We start from the raw sequence: 10,209 nt of genomic DNA, 5'->3' as shown, positions 1-10,209 counted from the left end.
AATAATGCTGTGGTCACACTGATGGAAGCTTGTAGAGAAATGACTTCCGACAGTGTACTTCAGTTTGTTGAAAAACTGTGTTAGATGTTGAATGGATTACTTTCAGCCATAAATACAATTGCATAATATATCTAGTGTAGTCTAAATGAACCCTCCTAATTCCAAATGTCTGTGTATTTTTATACAATTACACAATACCTCATATACTTAACATTTTGAAAAGCTCTGACTTGAACTCAAACCCTTTGCATGGCTAATCTAAATTATATGAGCGAGTTTGAGTATACACACTGCCACATGTAGAATAGGCTCTGGGACAACACCTGTCTTTGAGAAGGTTGCAGTGTTATCCACTTGGTCTGATTCAATTTTAAAAGGCCTGAATGAAAAGGTTCCCTTCTCCTCTTAACCGCCTGTTTTACAGGCTGTGGTTTAACGCCGCCCAAGACAATTAATTTGCTTCTCCTTCTCTGAAAGAAATGGGAATTTAATTTGGAGAAGGTCTTAAGCAGTTTTTTAAGACTTGGTGTCATTTGTTGGGCTGGTGTAAAAGCTGCATTTGAGATTACCCCCCCTGGAAAAGCTTTTTAATCCTAGACAAGTGCAGCCATAGTAACGGTAGATGGGAGCCTCTTGGAGACAGAAAGGTGAAGGGGGACTTTGACAAGATTTATTCTTCTTCTACTGAGACTGTTTCTTTCTTGAGGTCTCCTGCTCCACGTGGAGCATTTGAAAAAGAACTGAGAGGTGGGGGATAGGATAAAGGAGGTATATATTAAGCTTTTCTTTCCTCTCACCACTTAATTTCCTTGCAGGCATGCCTCGCGCCGTTGTAATGAATGTAATTGCTGCCTTTGATGAGAATGCTATTATCTGGATCACACTTTACATGGGCAAACAAGACTGCACCTCCCTCCACCTCCACCTCACATTTAACTCAGCAATGAGACCTCCCAATTATGCAGGGAACAAGTGGCTTTTCATAAAGCCAGCGTGTTGCTCTTGATTGGTGAGGCTTGGAGCCGGCTACACGTGGACAAAGGATAGATTAGATGTGATATAGGCACACCAAAAACCCCATTTCCTTGATTAATTTCCTGCATGCCTCACAGAAAGGGCCTACTCTCTCCCACTGAATGGTATCTCTCCTTTAAAGACAAACTTTCATCATTTGATAGATGTGGCAACTCAATGGACAGACAGACATTTTATTGACCTAAGTTTGACCACAGCTGCAGAGGCTTCAAGAGGGAATAGAAGCAAAAGAGAAATGCTTCACTTCAGCGTGGGAGGATGGGCTTATTTTTCTTACAAAAAGCTCTAAACCTACAGTACGTTTGCCCCTGCACACAAACACACACACACACACACACACTCATTCTCTTTCTCTCTCTTTCACACACCCACACACAGATGCACGCTAAACACCCATTTGATAATAGTGGCGAACAGATATGATGGGAGTTTATGAGGCGATGCGCGATAAAGCTGCTGTCACCTTAGGAAGTCTGAGTGTTCTTCTGACTGCCTTATTACCGTATTAAAGCATCACTCGATGAATTCACACACACCTCAGCCTGGCTCTGACAACCCGGCATGATTCTGTCCGATATTCCACCAGGCTGAAATATTGAGAACAATCAAATAGACTGTCACAAGTGACAAATTATACTATTACTCCTCAAAGATGCTTGAAATGTATTCATAGCCATTTCTCCTTTATCGGCGAGTGATTATTCCTCTAAGCAAGCAATTCTCTGTGATAAATTCGTAATCAATTCATTTATTATGCTTTGAGAATGGCTGCAATTGATCAGAAGCACTGGTCAGTCATATCCACTGGACTAAACATCCCGCACTCATGGTGCTGTAGGGCCTGATGGATGCCAGCTGCCTGACCACCTGACTCTTAAAGGTTTATACCATCAGAAACAGGTTGCTATCCGAACCCAGTCACGACAGAGAAAGAATTGGCCAATATTTTTGACTGAAGTGGCATTTTAGCAGTATTTATTTGATGATCCTACTACCAAAACCACGGGCCACAAATAAAGAAGATGGTATAATAGCTTTTCACCGGCCAGCTATCTTGCAACTTGAAATGAAGTGTCCAGTTGTGAGTTATCGTCGCCAAACGTCATTTGTACAGCCTGAAAAGTGGGGACATTTTTCTAGCTTGTCACTCTCTGGCTATAGCTCATTGTCCTGAATGATGCTTCTGAACGCACAGTTGCCCTAATACCAGCATTTCACTTGCACCACAAAAAGGTTGTTATTAGATTAGCCTGTCCTTAGGAAGATAATATAGTGTGTCCACGGGCACGTCCTCAAACTCATGGCTCATGTTTAGTACTGATCTAAGCTTTTAAATTCACAGCTCTGACTGAAACCAAACTCTCATCTTTAGGGTTGCAACTAAGGATTATTTTTAGTCTGACAGTTAGTTTCTCAATTCACATTGTCGCGGGTTATCAGTTGATCATGAAAGGTCACACAAAAATAGTTTGTGCACAGTATGCAGTAATATGATATCATTTTGTCAAAAAGCTTTCTTTTGACATACTGTACATCTTAAAATGCTATATGCTAATTCTATATGTTAGCTTGTTTTATATCAGCCATTCTAATTTTGCCTTTTTGAGCTCTTTTTGCTTTGCCTTTAGTTTGTACATTGTCTTAATCCCCCTTTGCATTATTTTAACCTGCTATAATTATGACACAAATATTTGTAGATTGAAAGAAAAACAAGCCACCTCTTGCAAAAATGGCCTCAAGGGTACAGAACCTGTTTATTGTAATAAACATGTTTTTACCTGACGGACATCAGTAAAACATGTTCCTAATGATGTTTTTCTAAAACATCAATTCTTTTCATTACAAATAAAGATGTGTATAATAATCATAATGCATCAACATCGATATCACGAACAAAAACGAGTCCCAGTATTCCTTGGGGAGCTCACAGCATTAAAAACTCCAGTGCACTCCAAATTAGCTGTTGAGTTTTGATCTCTGTATGGATCTGCTGGAGTGGCTATTGAGTCTGAGTAAAGAGTGGTCTGAATTGGACAGTCCTGCTAATGTGAGGGAAGTTTTAGATTAATGAGGCTTCTGCCCTTTGAGGATATTGATCAAACCCAATCCAGCCAGGAACGATTTCCCATGCTCCCCTGCTGTAATATTAATAATGTATCAACATCATGAACAGAACTGGTCACAATATTCCTTGGGGCTCCTACAGAATAAATAATAATAAAATAAAAAACAGTAAAAGCTACAAAATGTGAAGCACACTTTAAATTGAGTTTTGGTCTCAGTAATGGTGGTCAGTAATATGCGGTTAGTTTTAGATTGTTGAGGTCTCTGCTCTTTCTTTACAGCAGACATATCATCTGTTTTAGTGTAGTGTAAACAAACCATAAAATAGTTATGTTATCTATACAGAGGAATAAAACACATGAGATTTCACAGACGCAGACAAATATCAGTGAAGCGACAGAAAGATGTCAACATGTAGCAAAAGTCCTGGGATTGGAAGTCGTGGAGTTTTTATGTTGTTTTACAGAACGGATTCCTGACAGAAAGTAATCTGCACTTTGAGCAAGAGGAATTATTCCATTATACTGTTACTCCTGAGTTTGTACAAATTTTCACTTGTTGGCATTATTATCATCCAGGAGTGAACTGACAAGCTGATCAATAAAAACAGTCTGCTTACATCTATCCATCATATACTCATATACATCACACCATGAATACTCGTTTTCAGCTTCAACCCATACTAATTCCACGCTCCTTGAAGGTGCTTCTTCTCCCTGCAGTGGCTCAGTCTCTGGCCCTCCTGCAGGCATCGTTAGCCAGGCGATGATGGGAGCTACCTCAGCCATAATGGGAGGGTTGACTGACCCCTGACCCTGTATCGATCTGCTCGCTGTGTCCAGCTGGGCCTCCCCAAACCCAGTCAGCTGGAGAGGTGTTTAAAAGCTAACACCCCGGCTCCCATCCACCGTGCTACACACTCATTAATTACATCATTTACCTGTGACAGTGACAAACCTGCCCAGCCACGCCGCAGTTTATTAGGGTCACTGTATAAAGCCCAGGCCAAACCCAGATCAAAGTTGTGCATGCGTGTGTGTGTGCGTATGTGTGCATGTGTGTGTGTGTATGTGCAATGGGGAGTGAAAGACCCTAACTTATACAGTATGGGATTATGAGTATAGATGCGTGCTCCAAAGGGGAGTGTGACTGCTTTGTCCTGGCCTGTCAAGCTCCTTAGTGAGGAAGTTTATTTTGATTTATTTGATATGTTGAAAGACAAAGATTGCCAATTTTCTTTTACAGACAAGAATATGAGTATAGATTCTACAAACACCAGGGGGGAAAAATCACAAACAGAGCCCCCAGTAAAGTTTATCATTGTACTCCTTGTAAAACACCACGCAAGCAAAGATATTTGACATGTTTTTGGATGAAATATAAAATCATGTGGATTTAAGATCCCTTTCATTGTATGTTTTTTTTCGTTTTTTGCTTTTCATGCCAGTTTGCTGACTCAGTCCTTGGCTGGTCTTTGTTGTCTTTGCTGCTCACGAGCAGCTGGATGTTTTTGGCCCATTCATTCCTCGACTTTTGTTGCTGCCTCTGCATTGCCTCTTATTTCTGCAGGTGTCTCCAATTCTATATCCAACTAGAAATCACCCATTCCCCTGGCTTCACCCCTCTATCGTTTCTCCTCTTTCAGTATCCCCTTCCTTTTCTCTTTACTATAGCCATCTACACAATAAAAGACTATTGGTTTCCTCTTGCCATACCTTTCCCACTACACACTGGTATTTCAATCTCAACTCAATCGAAAAGGCTGACCTGCAGACATAAAGAATTGGCTTTAAGGCTTTTGAAATAGAGCTAAATCTGCTGCAGGTCACACTGGGGGAAAATAAGCAGCAAATGTAAGTAAGCATGAAATAGTTTTTCATAAATAATCCAAATGACAGCAGGCTTTCTAATGGTGCCATGGGGCTGTAAAAGAATATGTTGCCAATTTCTCTCCTATTAAAGTGAAATAGAAAGCCAAATACATAACAGGGCTGACGGAAAAGTTGCATACCTGGGCCCACTGGAGTGGAGATTGAGGACACAGTTGGGTGTTAGAGGTAGCTGCAGTTAAGGGTGAAAAAGGAGTGATTGCTAACCTTACAGTGAAGGTTTTTCCACTGTGTCAATAACTGCCCCTTTTCCTGCATGTGCACAGGTAGGCACCTCTCATCTGTTCCTGTGCAATGTTGATTTGATTTGCACTTATGTTTTTACAAATAATCAATGCTCCATTTTCACTAATACAATGGCCTGTAACATTAAACATCGTCAGAGAGGGAAAAGGAGAGAAAACAAGGAAAGACGAAGGAGGATAAAGTGCTAATGGTGACACCATTGACAAAAAAGATAAATGTCAGGTTGTAACAATAACAGAGAGAAAAAGCGTAGCAAGCATCATCATAGTTTTACCTTTTGGACACCAGTGATCGAAACATTTACGTAAAAGTAGCAAAACAGCAATGTAAAAAATACTCAAAAATGTCACTTCAGTATGAAATTGTGTGTAAATATTAGTAAAATAAGTGCGGTATCATATATTAATATCAGTGTTAGCAAGTAGTATTTTAGTGTTGTAGTTAATTTCCTAAAAAAAAAAAAAAAAAAAAAAAAAAGCACTGAACAATGTTGAGACACAGACAGCTTGGGTTTCTATCAATACTGTCACAACCTAAAAGGGTCTGATATACACATGAATGAAGAAAACTGGGTGTTACATATGGTGTGCTATCTCAGTCATAAAGTGTGTGATTGGGCTGTTTGGTGTTAATCCAGCTATTTGAGGCTGCTCTTTGTGTTTGTGTGTATCTGTGTATGTGTGTGTGTGGGAGAGAGAGAAGCTTGTTTGAAGTCCCCTTGAGCCAGCATCTGTTATTTATTGCTATTATATGGTTAATTTTCCTGGGTGCCCTGAGGACTTTGGGGTGCGTTAAGATGCGAGGAAGATAGAGTTGTCAAGGGCTGCTGTGAATGTTTGATATATTAAGAGAGCAATTTTGAGACATCCATTGGGGATTGGTGCTGGTCCCTGGTTTGTACTGTATGTATTCAGTTTCTATTTAAACTGAAGGAAAATAATGATATGACTCAGATGATTTTTATTTAATGTTAGGGGAGTATATAGCTTCTAGGTTCTATATAAAATATGTTTTTACAGTACTGTATATATGGCTAAAACCTATGTAGACATCTGTGACTTTATTTATAACCCTGTTATAAGTAAAATATATTTTGTACTTCTGGAGAGATAGTCTTATAGTTTTACTCTTGAAGTTTTCTTACTTGAAAATGTAGGAATAAAAGTTTTCCATCCAAATTTGTAGAACTTAAAATTACTCTTAAATTAAGGAGGTCTCACATGCTGGTAAAGTGTAGACCCTACATGGCTGCAGTACAAAAACAGATTGTGGAAATCTTCCTCTAAACCTAAAGATATTCATGTTCTGCTGTCAAAGCCTCACCTCCTCTGGAAAAAGGTCTTGTTTTGCAGTTTATCCCAAAGGGCTCGATCCAGGCCAGTCGAGTTCTGTGACACCATACTCAAAACATTTCTAAGGATCTCACTTTGTGCTTGAGGGCATTCTTATGTTGGATACTAAAGGGGTTTCCCTAAACTGCCGCATCAATGTAGTTTTTTTTTTTTTTTTTTTTACCAAAAGACAAGTGTTCAACGTTTTTGTTCTCTTAATGTTCTCTTTATTTGTTTTTAAGTACATACATAAAGCCGGAGGAAATAAATACAACAAAGGCGCAAATTAATCTCTCTCAATCGCACAGTGTGTATGTATGTGTGAGTGTGTGTGTGCACACAAGCCTCTCTGATCTCTATGCTCAAGTTTCCTCTCATTAGGAAGTCCTGACAGCTACTGGAAGAAGTAGAGGCCATAATAATCAGCTGACAGTAATAGCACTCTTTACCACCACCATGACACAAGAGAGGGAGAAAAGAGAGCAAACAAACACCAATTACTGTCCATCATGTGGAGGGGTGGGGGGGGGGTGTGATCATGTGCGCCTTGCTACACGCTACACTCACCGACCAAACAAGAGGGTCAGTGGAGTTGTTTCCACAGGGAGGATACAAGCATTGGTGTCAAGTAGGAACACTAATTCTCTTCTGCACCGTGAAACTACTGCTGAGTTTAATAGTGTCGTTCTTGTTTCATGTTTTGGCTTTTCCTCTGTTATCCTCTCCAGATTTGGTGCATCGATCTTCCTGCATGTCAGATAACTTTAGTTTTCCACTAAGCTGATGGAAAAGCAGTAACGAAGAGGCAGTTAAGGTGCTATTAGTTTTGATTGGTTAGTAATGGGCTCTTATTCATTAGCCAATTTATTGATCCATCAGTAATCAATGGGAGCTCATTTCCAGCCTATGAGCTGAATCTCAATCCATTTCCCAAGGTTGTCTGAGTGAAGGCAATCCCAGCCCTGAACATTACATGACTTGTCATATTGCAGCGGAGTGCACACATCAGCCACATGTATATGTTACGCTCACCTGCTCCACAGGCCTTGTTAGAGATTGTGGCTGCACTCTGTCTACTGGCTCTGGTCTCACTCGAGTTGGTTCCTCAGGTCTGCTCGTGGTGGTCTAGGGTAACACTTTCTCATCCCTCTCAGGATCTCATCCTTGATACCAACAGCTTCTCAATTATGCAGTGACACAGAGATCAGCTGTCTCTGTGAAGGTGGACAAGATAATATGGTGACACTGAGTGTGCATTACACTGGGTCAAGGCCCTGGGTTTGTAGCCAAGCTCTTTAAGAGACTGTATTCAGCCAGTTGACCTCTTCTAAAGTTGGGTTTTGGTGCCTGCTCTGTCACCTTGCTGATTATTTTATTCAGCCCAGCTTAATGATTCCTAATCACTGAGTGTGTAATTGTTAACTTTGTTAACTTCAGTATATATTAAATGTCTAAAGTTAATATCTCCAGCAGCAACATATGTGTGACAAAGCTACCACAACATCATTGATTGTTTGGCTTTGTCAGTTTTGAATCATGCTGAGCTGAGCTGGTGATGGGAGCTCCACAGCTAAAAGTAGAAAATGTTAAAAATGGTTTAAGCGTAATCAGGTTGTTGTGAAGATTTGTCGTGAAAAATTAGTTTGCCTAAAGACTCAAAATTAAGAAAACAATTCTGTAATAAAATTCACCATCAGAACCTCCAAAGCTTACTAATTAAAATGTTCATAAAGTTGTTTATCAGACTATTTCTTATCTGGCACATGCCTGTAGACTCTATATGTAATACATAATGTTTCCCCCTATGGAATGAATTGTTTGTGTATTTTTTTTAGATATGAAGAGCTATCGAATTTCTTATGTAACTCTTGACATGACACAACATAAGCTTATTTTCTAAAGTGTCAAACTAATCCTTTAATATTTGTAAAAACAAACAAACAAAAAAAACGACATTCTTGGTTGAACAGGTCGTCCGGGTCACATTTAGATATTGTTAAGTGGCTTTGAATAGCTCCCTTGATTTCACAGTTCCAAATGACCCGCGATAATCAGGTCATTAAAATGAGCCCATTCTGCACATCTGACACACTTCCACTCCCGTCTCATCTAAATAACAAATCAGCGCTGGAGTGCTTTCTCAAATGTGGGGGAGGAGGAAAAGAACAGGCAAATCTGACTTTCTTTATTTTTAGGATAATCGTATCCCTGTGTTTAGGAGTGAAGATAGTAAGTAAGCTAGAGAGGGGAAGAGGTCCTGTCAAAAGTGCCAGTGCCTGTGTGAAAGTACCCGGTTTTCTTAATTCATCCCTTAGGACCGGATAAGTCTATCAATCTGTTAAATTGGAAAGCCATTAGGTGCCTTGGTTTATGTGTTTCATGCTGTTAACTAGAGGCTGATTGATTGTTGTTCGTTTGATGGGATATGCTGATCTAATCTCACTGTGTGCACGTTTGCAATAAATTACACAATTCATTTCCCCCATTAAAGGGGGGAAAATCACACCTCCAGGCATGCCTCCTCTCTGCAGGCAAAAGAGCAGGGAACCTATTTTATGGTGCCATTTAGCCAGCAAGCTTTCAGCAATCCCAGCCTTCTTTCTAACCCCCTCCCTCACACTGAACCCCTCCAAAAAATCGAAGCATAATCAAGGTGTATGTTTAGAAAATTTATTGTTATAATTTTCCCCCATAATCTCTTCCATTTTCCTGCAGCCAGGCCAACATAGATCATCATCTAAAAAGAGAAAATGGATAGCAGTTTAAAATTTATCGGTCTTTGATTCTCAATTATATGTGTTTATGACTTCATCTGTCTTCAGTGACTTCAACCTTTTCCATTATGGTGGAATATTATTTGTACGGAATCCATTAAATTCACAAGGCAGGACTCTAATGGTGGGGCTGCAGCGATTTGCGGAGGGAAAAGTTTTGAAAGGTTGGCTTTAGAAAAAGTGTGGCTGTTATGACACAAGAAATTGCTTTATTGATGGTCTGCTCTGCTGCCTGTGCATTTGGCCATTTGTTACCCGGCCCATATCTATATCTCAGGCTGACACTGATGAGAACTTTTCTGTCGCCCTCTCCAGATTACCGAGTTGTAATGACACATGCAGGCAGGCTGGGTAAAAGCTGGCGATCCAGGGCAGAATTTTTGGAGGTACAAAAGGTGGATATTGAGGCTCGGGTGATTCTGTTCATGATAGAGAAAAAGAGCTACATCGCTCCTATGACTGTTTCCATCCAAACCATACAGAGGTCATCAGCTGAGCTGGGAAACAATAAAGGAAGTGAAGGAGTGATGTAGCCATATATACTCATCGGTTTCATGTTCAATGACGTCATCAAATTATTTATAAAAGTAAATGTTTAGACGCTAAGTGAATATTACAGCCCCGGACTGAAGTATATTTGCCAGGGGTGCTGCCATCCTCATCTTAAATACATGTTGTTTCCTGTTTACACAGAAAGTAACAGGATTCCCTCAAGTCAAGTGGCCGCTGAAGTGTTCCAACCTGAATGACATTGAGCTCCTTCGATTGGCTGGTGCAAGGGGCCGAGTAAAAGCTAATCAGGCTGTAATTCAAGATTCGCCTGGCCACTTACAATCAATACCTGCACAATCCCAATTAAAGCTTGCCGGG

The sequence above is a fragment of the Anabas testudineus genome, chromosome 15, assembly GCF_900324465.2.
Source record: "Anabas testudineus chromosome 15, fAnaTes1.2, whole genome shotgun sequence".
In the NCBI taxonomy this organism is placed as follows: domain Eukaryota; kingdom Metazoa; phylum Chordata; class Actinopteri; order Anabantiformes; family Anabantidae; genus Anabas; species Anabas testudineus.
Note: the sequence above shows the minus strand (reverse complement) of the source record.